At 40.2% G+C, this 12,705-nt stretch overlaps 1 protein-coding gene across 4 annotated transcripts in view; it reads left to right on the forward strand.

The window, feature by feature from the left end:
* The window catches only part of MOB3B (MOB kinase activator 3B), a 187,030-nt gene that overhangs the window by 26,111 nt on the left and 148,214 nt on the right, over positions 1–12,705 (forward strand). The window contains exon 1 of one of the 4 annotated variants that reach the window (XM_027616093.2): positions 10,593–10,652. The exons of the other annotated variants lie outside the window; for them this stretch is intronic. The gene's annotated coding sequence lies outside the window, so the exon portion shown is untranslated. Of the gene's footprint in view, positions 1–10,592; positions 10,653–12,705 lie in introns of those variants that run through there. 4 annotated transcript variants of the gene reach the window in all.

The raw sequence follows: 12,705 nt of genomic DNA on the forward strand, positions 1-12,705 counted from the left end.
CATTGTAATAAGTGTGAACATTATGAGGTTATATGAAGACAAGTTAATACTCTCCTTTAATTTTCCTTCCCACTTCTTCCTCCCACTTTCTCCACAGATGGGCTTGCATCGTTCCACACCTTTCTCCTTCCTCACACTCATGTGCATATGCAGGGTTTTCAGTTTTACAGAAAATACTCCGCTATTGGCTTTTAATATGTCATGGACATCCCTCTCTCTGCTCTCCAATCTCACTTGCAAAATTTATTTTTCTTCACTACAAGGATTCTCAATTGGAGCAGGGGAAAATGAGACTATTTCAGTTTAGCTATGTCAGACTGAAGTTTAAGGAGCTATGCCTGTAGAGGTAGTGATGCAAAATAAAAGGTGCTTTTAAAATGTGAAAATGCCTATATTAATCTGTAAGAAATTATCTTTCTGATCTATATTATTGAAAAAGAGTGGTTTATCCTGATATACATCTTTTTCTCTATTCTCCAAAACTAAATTGAGTGATAGTGACTCTTTCTGGACAGAAAATATGCCTTATTCTGGCAAAATTATTGCAGCACCTACAATGTTCTAAAAGTATTCTGCACTCATTTCTATTATTATTATTATTTTATTTATTTTTTCATCGTGATAAGTGTACTGTTAAATCCCTATCACCTATTTCATCCATCCCTCCACCCACCTGCTCTCTGGTAACAATCAATTTGTTCTCTGTAGTTAAGAGTCTGTTTCTTGATGTGTGTGTGTCTCTCTCTTTTTTTCTAAGTTCATTTGTTTTATTTCTTAAATTCCACGTATGAGTGAGATCATATGGTATTTGTCTTTCTCTGACTGACTTATTTCGTTTAACATCATACTCTCTAGCTCTATCCATGTTGTTGCAAATGGCAAGATTTCATTATTTTTTATGGCTGAATAATATTCCAGTGTGTGAATATTATTCTTTATCCATTCATCTATTGATGGACCCATCGGCTACTTCCATAGTTTGGTTGTTATAAATAATGCTGCAGTAAACATAGGGTGCATGTATCCCTTTGAGTTAGTGTTTTTGTGTTTTTGGGGTAAATACCCAGTAGTGTGATTACTGGATCATGAGGTAGTTCCATTTTTCATATTCTGAGGAACCTCCATACTGTTTTCCAGAGTGGCTGCACCAGTTTGCATTCCCAAACACTTGTTTCTTGTGTTACTGATTTTGGCCATTCTGACAGGTGTGAGGCGATACCTTCTTGTAGTTTTGATTTGCATTTCCTTGATGATGAGTGATGTTGAGCATCTTTTCATGTGTCTGTTGGTCATTTGTATGTTTGTTTTGGAGAAATGTCCATATACCATATACTTGTGGGCTTATTTCTGGGTTTTCTACTCTATTCTATCTTGTCTCTATTTTTAATTTATGCCAGTACTATACTGTTTTAATTACTACTGCTTTGTAATATAATTTGAAATCTGGAATTGTGATACCTTCAGTTTTGTTCTTTTTTTTTTTTAAGATTTTATTTATTGGGGACGCCTGGGTGGCTCAGTTGTTGAGCATCTGCCTTCGGCTCAGGTCATGATCCCAGGGTGCAGGAAGCCTGCTTCTCCCTCTCCCACTCCCCCTGCTTGTGTTCCCTCTCTTGCTGTGTTTCTCTCTGTCAAATAAATAAAATCTTTAAAAAAATATTTTATTTATTTGAGACAGATAATAGAGTGAGAGAGAGAGCACAAGCGGGAAGGAGGGTCAGGGAGAGAGGGAGAAGCAGACTCTCCACTGAGCAGAGAGACAGACGGACACAGAACTGGATCCCAGGACCCTGAGATCATGACCTGAGCCAAAGGCAGACACTTAATCAGCTGAGCCACCCAGGCACCCTCAGTTTTGTTCTTTTTGAAGATTGCTTTGGCTATTCGAGGTCTTTTATGGTTCCATACAAATTTTAGGATTGTTTGTTCTAGTTCTGTGAAAAATGCTGTTGGTATTTTGATAGGGATTACATTAAATCTGAAGATTTCTTTGGGTAGTATAGACATTTTAACAATATTATGATCATTTAAACAGATGCAGAAAAAGCGTTTGACAAAGTTCAACTCCATTCATGATAAAAACCCTCTGCAAAGTAGGTCCTGGGCTTTTGTTTGTTGGGAGTTTTTTGATTACTGACTCAGTTTCACTGCTGGTAATTAATCTATTCAAATTTTTTAATTTCTTCCTGCTTTAGTTTTAGTAGATTATATGTTTCTACAATTTATCCATTTCTTCTAGGTTGTCCATTTTGTTGGCATATAGGTTTTCATAATAATCTGCTATAATTGTTTGTATTTCTGTGGTTGTTGGTTTTTATTTCTTCTCTTTCTTAGTGATTTTATTTATTTGGGTCTGCTCTCTCTTTTTTTTAATGAGTCTGGCTAGAGGTTTATCAGTTTTGCTGATCTTTACAAAGAACCAACTCCTGGTTTCATTGATCTGTTCTGATTTGTTTTTTCAGTTTCTATATCATTTCTTTCTGCTCTAATCTTTATCATTTCCTTCTTTTTGCTGGTTTTAGGTTTTGTTTATTGTTCTTTTTCTAGCTCTTTTGTTTATTTGAGATTTGTCTTGCTTCTTGAGGTAGGCCTGTATTGCTATAAACTTCTCTCTTAGGATCACTTTTGCTATATCCCAAAGATTTTGGATCATTGTGTTTTCATTTTCATTGGTTTCCATGTAATTTTTGATTTCTTCCTTGATATCTTGGTTGATCCAGTCATTGTTTAGTAACATGTTATTTAACCTCCACGTATTTTTGGTCTTTTCAGATTTTTTCTTGTGGTTGATTTCTAGTTTCATAGCAATTGTGGTCAGAAAAGATACATGGTATGACTGATTTTTTTTAATTTGTTGAGACTTGTTTTGTGGCCTAATATATGATCTCTTCTGGAGAATGTTTTATGTGTGCTTGAAAAGAATGTGTTTCCTGCTCAGGTTTTAGGATGGAATGTTCTGAATATGTCTGTTAAATCCATCTAATCCAGTGTGTCATTCAAAGCCACTGTTTCCTTGTTGATTTTCTGTTTGGATGACTGTCCATCAATGTAAGTGGGGTTCCCTTACTATTACTATATTACTATCAATTATTTCCTTTATGTTTGTTATTAATTATTTTATGATTTGGGTGCCTCCATATTGGGTGCCTAAATATTTATAGATTGTCCCCTTTATTATGACATAGTGCCCTTCTTTGTCTCTTGTTACAGTCTTTGTTTTAAAGTCTATTTTGTCCCATATAACTATTGCTACCCTGGCTTTCTTTTGACATCCATTTGCATGATAAATGTTTCTCCAACCCCTCACTTTCAATCTGCAGTTGACTTTAAGTCTGAAATGAGTCTTTTATAGGCAGCATATAGATAGATCTTGGTTTTTGTTTTTTGCTTTTTGCTTTTTTTTAACCACTCTGGCACCTTATGTCTTTTTATTGGCGTGTTTAGTCAATTTACATTCAAAGTAATTATTGATAGATATGTATTTATTGCCATTTTGTTATTTGTTTTGTTGTTGTTTCTGTAGATTTTCTCTGATCCTTTATTTTCTTGCTCTCATGGTTTGTTCGCTTTTCTTAATGATATATCTTTCTCTTTATTCTTTGCATATCTATTACTGGTTTTTGATTTTTGGTTACCATTAGGTTTGTATGTAACATCTTCTGCACATAGCAGCCTATATTACATTGATGGCCGCTTAAAAAAAAAGAATAACAAAAACTAAAAAAATGAAAGTATGCTGCCCTCATTTCTCTATGCCTATTCCTTTGCTCTCTTACACAACTTCAAAGACCCTACCACTTGAAAGGAAAAGATTATCTACCTTAATAAATAGCATAAATATACTTCTGTTTTCTGTTTTTCTAACCTTCTGGTTAATGTGGAATTGGCGCCAAATCGCTCTGCATGAAGGCATCTATTTTGTATTTTGACTCAGTGATAACCTCAAATGAACAGTTATAAATACTATATCTTGGGGGGCCTGGGTGGTGCAGTCAGTTAAGCATCTGACTCTTGGTTTTAGCTCAGGTCATGATCTCAGGGTCATGAGATTAAGCCCTGCACTGGGGTCCACACTCAGCGTGGAGTTGGCTTGAGATTCTCTCTCTCCCTTGCTCCACCCCTCCCACTCATGCTCTCTCTTGCTCTCTAAAAAAAAAGTAAATATTAAAAAATAATATATCTTGTTCTTTTTAGTCATGGAATACATATTAATATTTTTCATTCTATATAATTATTCTTGTGATGAAATAATATATAAAAGATTTTAGAAGTGTAAAGTACTAGGAACACGTTTTTGCAATTATTATTACTTTTATTTTGATTTTCCTTTGTCCTGGTATACTTTATTTTCTAAATTTAAAAAAAAATGGCTATAAAGGGCGCCTGGGTGGCTCAGTTGGTTAAGCAACTGCCTTCGGCTCATGTCATGATCCTGGAGTCCCGGGATCAAGCCCCACGTCGGGCTCCCTGCTCAGCAGGGAGTCTGCTTCTCCCTCTGATGCTCCCCCCTCTCATGCTCTCTCTCTATCTCATTCTCTCTCTCAAATAAATACAAATCTAAAAAAAATGGCTATATGATGTGCTATTTGGGGCTTTGATAAATAATCTTTTGGTTCTGGTTGTTGTTGTAGTTATTATAATCTACCTTCCAGATCAGTGATCCAGAAGACAGGGCAGTAGAACTTACCCGGACAGAGCCTACCAAAGAAAAAAGAATTTTAAAAAATTGAAGATTTTTTAGCTTAAGGGACCCGTGGGACACCATCAAGGGTAATAATATTCCCATTATAGGGATCCCAGAGGAGAAGAGAGAGAAAAGGGCAGAAAACTTATTTGGAAAAATAATGACTAAAAACTTCCTAACCTGAGGAAGGAAACATAAATCCAGGTCCAGGGAGCACAGAGAGTTCCAAATAAGATAAACCCAAAAAGATCCACACCAAGACACACTATAATTAAAAGGTAAAGAGTTAAAGAGAGAATCTTGAAAGCAGCAAGAGAAAAACAACTTGTTATGTACAAGGGAAACCCCATAAGATTATCTGCTGACTTCTTAGCAGAAACTTTGCAGGCCAGAAGGGAGTAACATGACATATTCAAAGTACGGAAAGGAAAAAATTTCTAATCAAGAATACTCTGCCCAGCAAGGATATCACTCAGAATTGAAGGAGAGTTTGAGTTTTTTAGACAACCAAAAGCTAAAGGAGTTCATCACCACTAAACTGACCTTTCAAGAAATGTTGAAGGACTTCTTTAAGCTAAAAAGAAAGATCATTAATTAGTAACAGGAAAACATATGAAAGCATAAATCTCACGGGTAAGGGTAAATATATAGGGAATGTCGTGGATTAATCACTTATAAAGCTAGTATGAAGGTTAAAAGACAAAAGTAGTAAAAATAATGGTAACTACAATAATCAGTTAAGGGATACACAAAATTAAAAATGTGACATCAAAAACATCACATGGGAAGTATAAAAATAGTTTTAGAATGTTTTCAAACTTAAGTTGCTAGCTATTCACAGTGAATAGAGTATATATATACATGTATGTAGGCTGTCTGTGTAAGCCTCATGGTAACCACAAAGCAAAATCCTATAGTAGATGCACAAGAGATAGTAGGAAAAGAATCTAACTGAACATAACACTAAAGAAACTCATCAGACCACAAGGAAAGAGAGCAAGAGAAGAAAAGAACAGAGAAAAACTATAAAACAGCCAGAAAACAATGAACAAAATAGCAATGAGTACATACCTGTCAATCCACCTACTAATTTCCTTTTTTTGCTTCCAAGTGGCCTCCCCTTGAAGTTCCCATTGTGCTCCCAGCATCTGAAGGCATTTATAAAAAAATGATTCTACTTTCACATGGTTACGTTTCATTGGAAATAAAGGCATTGAGTTCTAGTGAAAAGAGTACTGGACGGAGAGTCAAAAAACCTGGTTAAGTGGGCCCTGGAGCTATTGCCCTGTGGGACCTTTGGGCAAATCATGTAATCTCTTTAGACTTCCTGTCCCATTCCTTACTGCCATCCCCCAAGTTATACTAGCCTGATCAAGCTCTTTCCCACTACATGCCTTTGCATACACTGTTTCTTCTACCCTGAATGCCCTTCCTTGTCTCCCACCAGGCAAACTCCTACTTTTCTTTAAATGACCAAGTTCAAATCTCATCTCCTCTGAGAAGCTTTTCTTGAGCCCCTCTCTTAAATACTGTTAGTGGCTTTTTCCATTATGAGCAAACTCATAATTCTACAGACACTCATTTTTTAATGGTAATCTTTTAATATGTCATTGTGATTTGTGTATCTATGTGTGTATGTAGGGCTAAACCTCCCTTGCTAAACCATGAGCACCTCAGGGCAGGGGCTGTCTCTCATTCATCTTTCTCTCCCCAGGATCTACTGATGGAGAGTAGGTCTTCTTTACCTGTTTGTTCATTGCAGGCATGGGCCTCATTTTCCTCATCTGGAGTAAGGGGGTTGGACCATATGGTATTAAAGCAGCACCATGGAATTCAACATTTAGACAAAGACCTTAAACAAGGGGACCAGGTCTGCAGACACCCAGCTAGGTGATACCTTGTGTGTACAGTGCAGAGGGGAAATGTGTCAGTGTAGTGAAATGTTTGGCCAGATTGCCATTTCACAGTGGTGGGCAAAAGAGGCAAATTACCTCTTTTGAGCTTTCTTGGTATGCTATCAGTCCTAATGTCTTATTATACTTTAAGGAATCAATAATCATTGGGAGCTGATTATGATAATAAATTCATAAAATGTTACTGTATTCTTTGCCCGAATCTTTACCAGGTTTGAATAATCCTTGCTTTGAATAATCCTGTGATGGTTTTTAACCTGGCCTGCTAGATTTGATTAATTAACTAAAAAGTGATGATTTTAAGAAATCAAAAACTGGCTGAAAATTTTCACTAAGTTTTTTATGTTTGTCAGAAAATAAACCGATTTTTGGGTCCCTTGACATTGGACTAGAAGTGACTAGGAGAGTTGGTTAGTCCCATTTCTAGATTCATTCATTTATCCACTAACTATCCACTCTCCCACTCATGAACAAATATTTACGAAGGTTCTGGGTGCCAGGCTTTACACCATGTGCTAGGCATCCAGAGGACAGCAAAATACAGTCCCTCTTGACAGGGAGCTCCCTCTCTTGGGGGGGGGGGGGCGGGGGGCGGAAACAACCAGGTGGTTGGCAGATGTTCATCTTATCCATTGTGATAAGAGTTATGATATGGGGGATACAGAGAGAGGATCCCTAACTCAGGGACAAGTATAGCTTCCCAGAGAGGGGTCTAATCTTGGATCTGAAAGATGAGTAGGAGGGAGCCAAGAACAGGGGTCAGGGAGGGTCAAAGGAGGACAGAGCTCAAGGCAGACAGGGTGCAGCGTGCTCAAAGGCCTAGCAGTCAGAGAATGGTGCTCTTGGAGCACCTAAGAGGTATATTCTGAATTGGGTATTGAGTTCAAAGGAGTGAGTGTGGTGGCATTGAGTCCAGGTCAGGGTGGGTCCTCTAGGCTGTGGTGAAGCACTTCGGATATGTTATGAAGGCAATGGAGAGCCCTTGAGGACTCTGAGCATGGGCCTTGATCAGATTTGTGCTTTAGAAAGATCACTCGTGTGATTAAGTCCCGTGTGATTAAGTCAGGGCTACTCAACTCAGTATGGAGGATGGGTGATATTACTCCCAAAGAATTTTTGAAACAGTTGTGTGTCTGTTTTTGATTTTGTTCTCTAATACATTTGTCTACTGACCTCACCTTCCAAGACTTAAAGGGAAGAGCATAACTTGGGGAATCCCACTGTTTAGTCCCCATTTCTCTTGTTTTATTTATACCACAAACAGAAATACACACTACCTAGATCTTGCAGAGGTAAATAGTTTGTTGCATAAGCTTTAGATCTCTTTTTTATTAAAGAAATAAAACATTACAGATACACCTAGAGCTATACACCCATTCTTTCCTACTCCTTTCATCTCCAGAGGTAACAACTGTCTTGCAGTTGGTAAGCATTGATCCCTTGCATTTTTTTCCTACTATATATGACTGAATCCATAAGCAACATAAAACAGATTTTCAGGTCTTTTTAATACCTATGTGACTGTTTTATAGATGCATCTGTGTTGAGAGTGTAGAGAATATAGTGTATTCTTTGATAGGTGGACATTACTTGTATGGTAGCAGACTAAATGCCTTCCTGGACAAAAAGGAAATAGATTCTTTTCTTATCAGGTGTGGCGGTTCCCTTTCCAGGGGCCTATTCCCAGCTAGGGAAATTTGTGTTTTCACTTGCAGCTCTGGGACCCTGCATGCCACCTTCCAACCCCCACCCCACCCATATAGACAGAGTTTGCATTTATCTGCTGATTAGGGAAATCCACGCCTCACCACCTCCAATGTAAGCAGAATTCTATGCCAGCAATATAGTCTTCCTCTCTTCCCATGATAAGAGCAATGAGCTTAGTGTTTTGGGGTAAGTTTCAAGGCAAAAGTGGCTTGAGTTCAAGATGAGTTAACCCCACCACACTTGTTTTTGACTTAAGTCCATTTTACTGCCTTTAAGCATGAGAGCCCCGGATTAGCAGCTGTTGGGTATAGGTTTAAGGTCTGACAGAAGCCTTTGCAGAGGCATCTACTGCTTTCAGAACTGCCTGGGAATCCCCCACACAAAAGGCTTCGGTTGGATTTCTGTGCATAGCTGAGAATTCTTAAATGACAAGGGGAGAAAACCACAAGTGAAAGAGAAGTAAAAGGGAATACTGTCAACAAAAGGCTGTGCTAGGGCAAAAAGATACGTGTGAGTATGAAACAGCAGAGAAAAGCTGAAAAATGAGCCCCAAATGGCTGGAAAGAAAACCCAGTGGCAACATCCAAGTTTTCCAAAATGAGGATGGGAACCGAAGTTATCCAAAATCTGCACCAGCCATGATCATTTGAAACATCATGTCTCACCATTGTAGTCTGTACAAATTACCCATCCTTCCAGAATAAGTAGGAACAATTTTGAGCCCCTGCCATGGGATGGTTATAGCTCTCTACTAGCACTCGTGGCCCTAGCACAAGATAAGCCGTCACTGGCAGCCTTGAAATGTGTGTCCCGTAAGCCACATTTCCCCCTGTGAGCCAAACACATGTCATGGTGTTCTGCTGGGTATGCAAAGGAGTGTCCCGTGTGATTAAGTCAGGGCTACTCAGTGGGTGTATTGTGAACCCTCGACAGACAGGACACCAGTCTTGAATCTCTGTAAAAAGTTACGTCTGTAGTGTACCATGCTATCTGCGGAGGTTAGATTTCTAAATCACCTGACTCTGCTGCTCCAGCAGCTGCCACACTGTTGAGCTAAACGCAGGAAGATTTTGTCTTTATTCCACTGGATACTCTCCATCTTCTGCCTCCCATCCCTCCCACAATAGGATAGGAAACCAGTTGGTAAGGAAGGTTGGGAAAAGCATTTGCAGACTTCCAGCCCCAGGGGCAATATCGAGCAAAGTATAGGAGGGCCAGTGTGAGGCTGGGAGACAGCAGGTGAATAATCTGCACCAAACTCAAAGGAAGCCACTGTGTGTATTGCCAGGCCTATGGACTGACCTGGCTTGGAAATCTCTGTCCAGTCTGAGACAAGTTGGCTCAATAGGTCATTTCTCTCATCTGGAAGTAGAGATGAACACAGAGTAGTAAAAAAAAGCTAGAGCCTGCACAGAAGAGGTCATGAGTGAACCAACCTAAGAGAAGGCAGAAACCAAACTGAAAGGCAGAGAAAAAGATACAGAGCATCAGAGTGAGAAAGATATACGTGGAGAACCTGTGGAAATAGTTGAGTCATTTTAACAGCAGACTCAAGAGTGACGATCACCAGACCCCTGCTCCTACAGGTCAAGTGATCAGCTTAGAGTGGGAAGGTAATTGATTGATGGACCAGACCAATGAGCCCAAATGCATCTAGAGAGTTGATTACTCATGGCACGACAAGCAGTATGAGCTTTATGTTCACATCAGTTCTCCCCTCCTCTCCGAGTCCCATGGGTAGATGTGGACATGGGCCCAGGTGGGTACTGAGCACACAGGGTTCTGTTTCACAGTGAGCCACACTGAGCTTAGGAAACCCCCAGTTTTATAGGGGGACCTGCCAATCCTCCTTTCCAGAAACAGTGCCGTTATATTTATTACCCTAGATAATGCAAACAGATCTTTGGGTTGGGGATTTTCCCTGTCTTTACTATGCTAATCAGGAAACAAATGTGCCCTGTGATCTGGAGAGGGATACTATCTCTAGTCTCCTAGGCTGTTTGCTAAGGCAAACGTCCCAGAAAAGATAGTCTGGTATAAGACTTGTAGAAACACCGTGGAGAATTGTCTCCCAACACTAAGGACTCTTAGCTACCTTGGCTGTCATTCCAGTTTACATAAGGCCAAATCCTACTTTATCTCCCATTTAGATCCACACAAAACTCATGTTTTCCTTATTGCTTTTACGTCCTTTTTTTTTTTAAGATTTTATTTATTTTAGAGAAAGAGCATCTTGAGCAAATTCCACGCTGAGTGTGGAACCTGACGCAGGGCTCAATCCCAGGACCCTGAGACCATGACCTGAGCCAAAAGCGAGAGTCGGACGCTCAACGGACTGAGCCACCCAGGTACCCCACTGCCTTCACATTCTTAAAAGCACCACTCCTCCCCCTACACTAGCCTGGGTGGCTTTCTGCTCCTCACCTCTAGAAGAGCAAGACTAACATAAACCTGGAAAATTAGGCTGTAGTCAGAATGTGGGGCCTTGGGTGCCAGGTAAAAGTTATAATCAAATAAGAAACCCTGACTCGTAGATGCCACAGGACCAGCATCCATTTTGCTCGATCCAGTTAGGCTTCTGTTCATTTGGGACATGACTGCCCAAGATACCAGAAATTATTTCTATTCATCGCCTCCATGATGCTTGGGGCACTGAATCTGAACCAGAACCCCAGGCCCACCATCCAAACTAGCCCTTACCCCTTGTCTACACTTACAACATTTGCTCTTATTATTCTTAGCATACAGACCATTTGTAACTCTGTGCTGTGTGTGTGTGTGTGTGTGTGTTTAATGGCTTCTCCCTCACCAGACTCTAAGCTCCATTAAGTTAAGAATCATGTCTGTTCACTAGAGCAAACCCAGCCTGATGTAGCTGGCACTCAAGAAATACTCATTGAATAAATTAAATGTGGGGTTTTTTTTTACCCTCTTATTGTAAAGAGTCTTGAGTATCAGCTCAGCAAGTTTGTACTTACATGGTTAGCAATAGTTAATAGTATAGAGTAAGTGATATATAGGAGTATTTGCTATGACCCTTATTGTTATTAATATTTTATCAGTATTTAGGTTGGATGCCAGTGAGACATCCTGTTGAAACTGTCCACCTGGCAATGGGAAGCTCTGTTTTAGACCTCAGATGAGTGGTCTGTTTAAAAATAGTGGCAAGGCCAGTTTTCCAGGGTAGTTGATGTGTTGTCAGAGTTTCCATTAACTGAGGTATCATGGTCACTGTCACTGAATGTGTCAGAGTCCAGGGCTCGCTTATCCAAGGTGGGGACCTGGACCTGGTTGTGTGGATGTATTTGCTCGCTCGTACCCTGCTGAGCCTGATGCCTGGATATGAGCCCCTACAGAAAAGCCCAGGATTGTGTGGATTCCTGAGGGTGTGTGTGTGTGTGTGTGTGTGTGTGTGTGTGTGTGTGTGTGTGTGTGTGTGTGTGTGTGTGTGTGTAAGAGAGAAAAAGAGATGAGAGATGGGCAGGTGGAGTCAGAGGAGTTAATATGTGCAACCTTTGAGTCCATGGGGCAGGTGCAGGGCTCTGGAGGTGGGCACACCTGCAGTGCAGCAGGAATAACATCTGGAGCAAATAGAAGGGAACCATCCTGGGACCACTGCCTGTGGAGACTTCACGGTAACCCTTTAATGTGGACGGGTTAGAGTGACTTCCAGATTGGAGACTAACTTTGTAATAAAAAAGTAAGCTAGAGTAGGTTAACTACTTTTTTATTTAAAGTAGAAACAAGCTCAGAATAATGTACTTTAGTCTGCTCTCTGCTTACGGCTTCCCACCCATCAGCTTTGTGCAGGGAGAAATGTGCACTTCCTATGGTTTCCTGTCCCTCCCAGGTTTCTGTTTTGTTTCTTTTGTTGTTTTAATATTGGTCCATTATAACTAGAAGCACAGAGACTACCTTCTCACCTCCACCTACCTGATAGGCAGCAGACTTTTGAGGAAACCCTGGGAGGATCAAGGTCTTCTGAAGAGCTCTTGACTAGCCGTTCCCCCTCATCTCCTTAACTAATGTTTTTGTCTGAAGGAAGCCCTTATGAAGGACTTTGATCACTTCTATTTTCACCCATCCTTAGCCCCAGACAATCCTGACAAGTTGTGCATTTTTAGAAAAGCCTATGTTATGAAATGCAGGTAACATCTCTCACTTGGGGCATCCCTGCCCCTCAAAGACTTAGGTAGAACTTAGTCCAAACCCCAGTTCCTGGCACTGCAAGTTCAACATGGCCCCTCACCCCTGCTCTGGCTACTCTTTTGCTTCTCTGCCCCCCTCATCCTTGCTCTGGCCCAGCTTTTGTTCTGTACCCCTGCTCCTGAATCGTGCGGTCTCATTTCCACTCAGAATCCAACCTGGACTCCAAGTATTAGCCTCTTGCCATATCTACAA

The sequence above is a fragment of the Zalophus californianus genome, chromosome 13 (assembly GCF_009762305.2).
Source record: "Zalophus californianus isolate mZalCal1 chromosome 13, mZalCal1.pri.v2, whole genome shotgun sequence".
In the NCBI taxonomy this organism is placed as follows: domain Eukaryota; kingdom Metazoa; phylum Chordata; class Mammalia; order Carnivora; family Otariidae; genus Zalophus; species Zalophus californianus.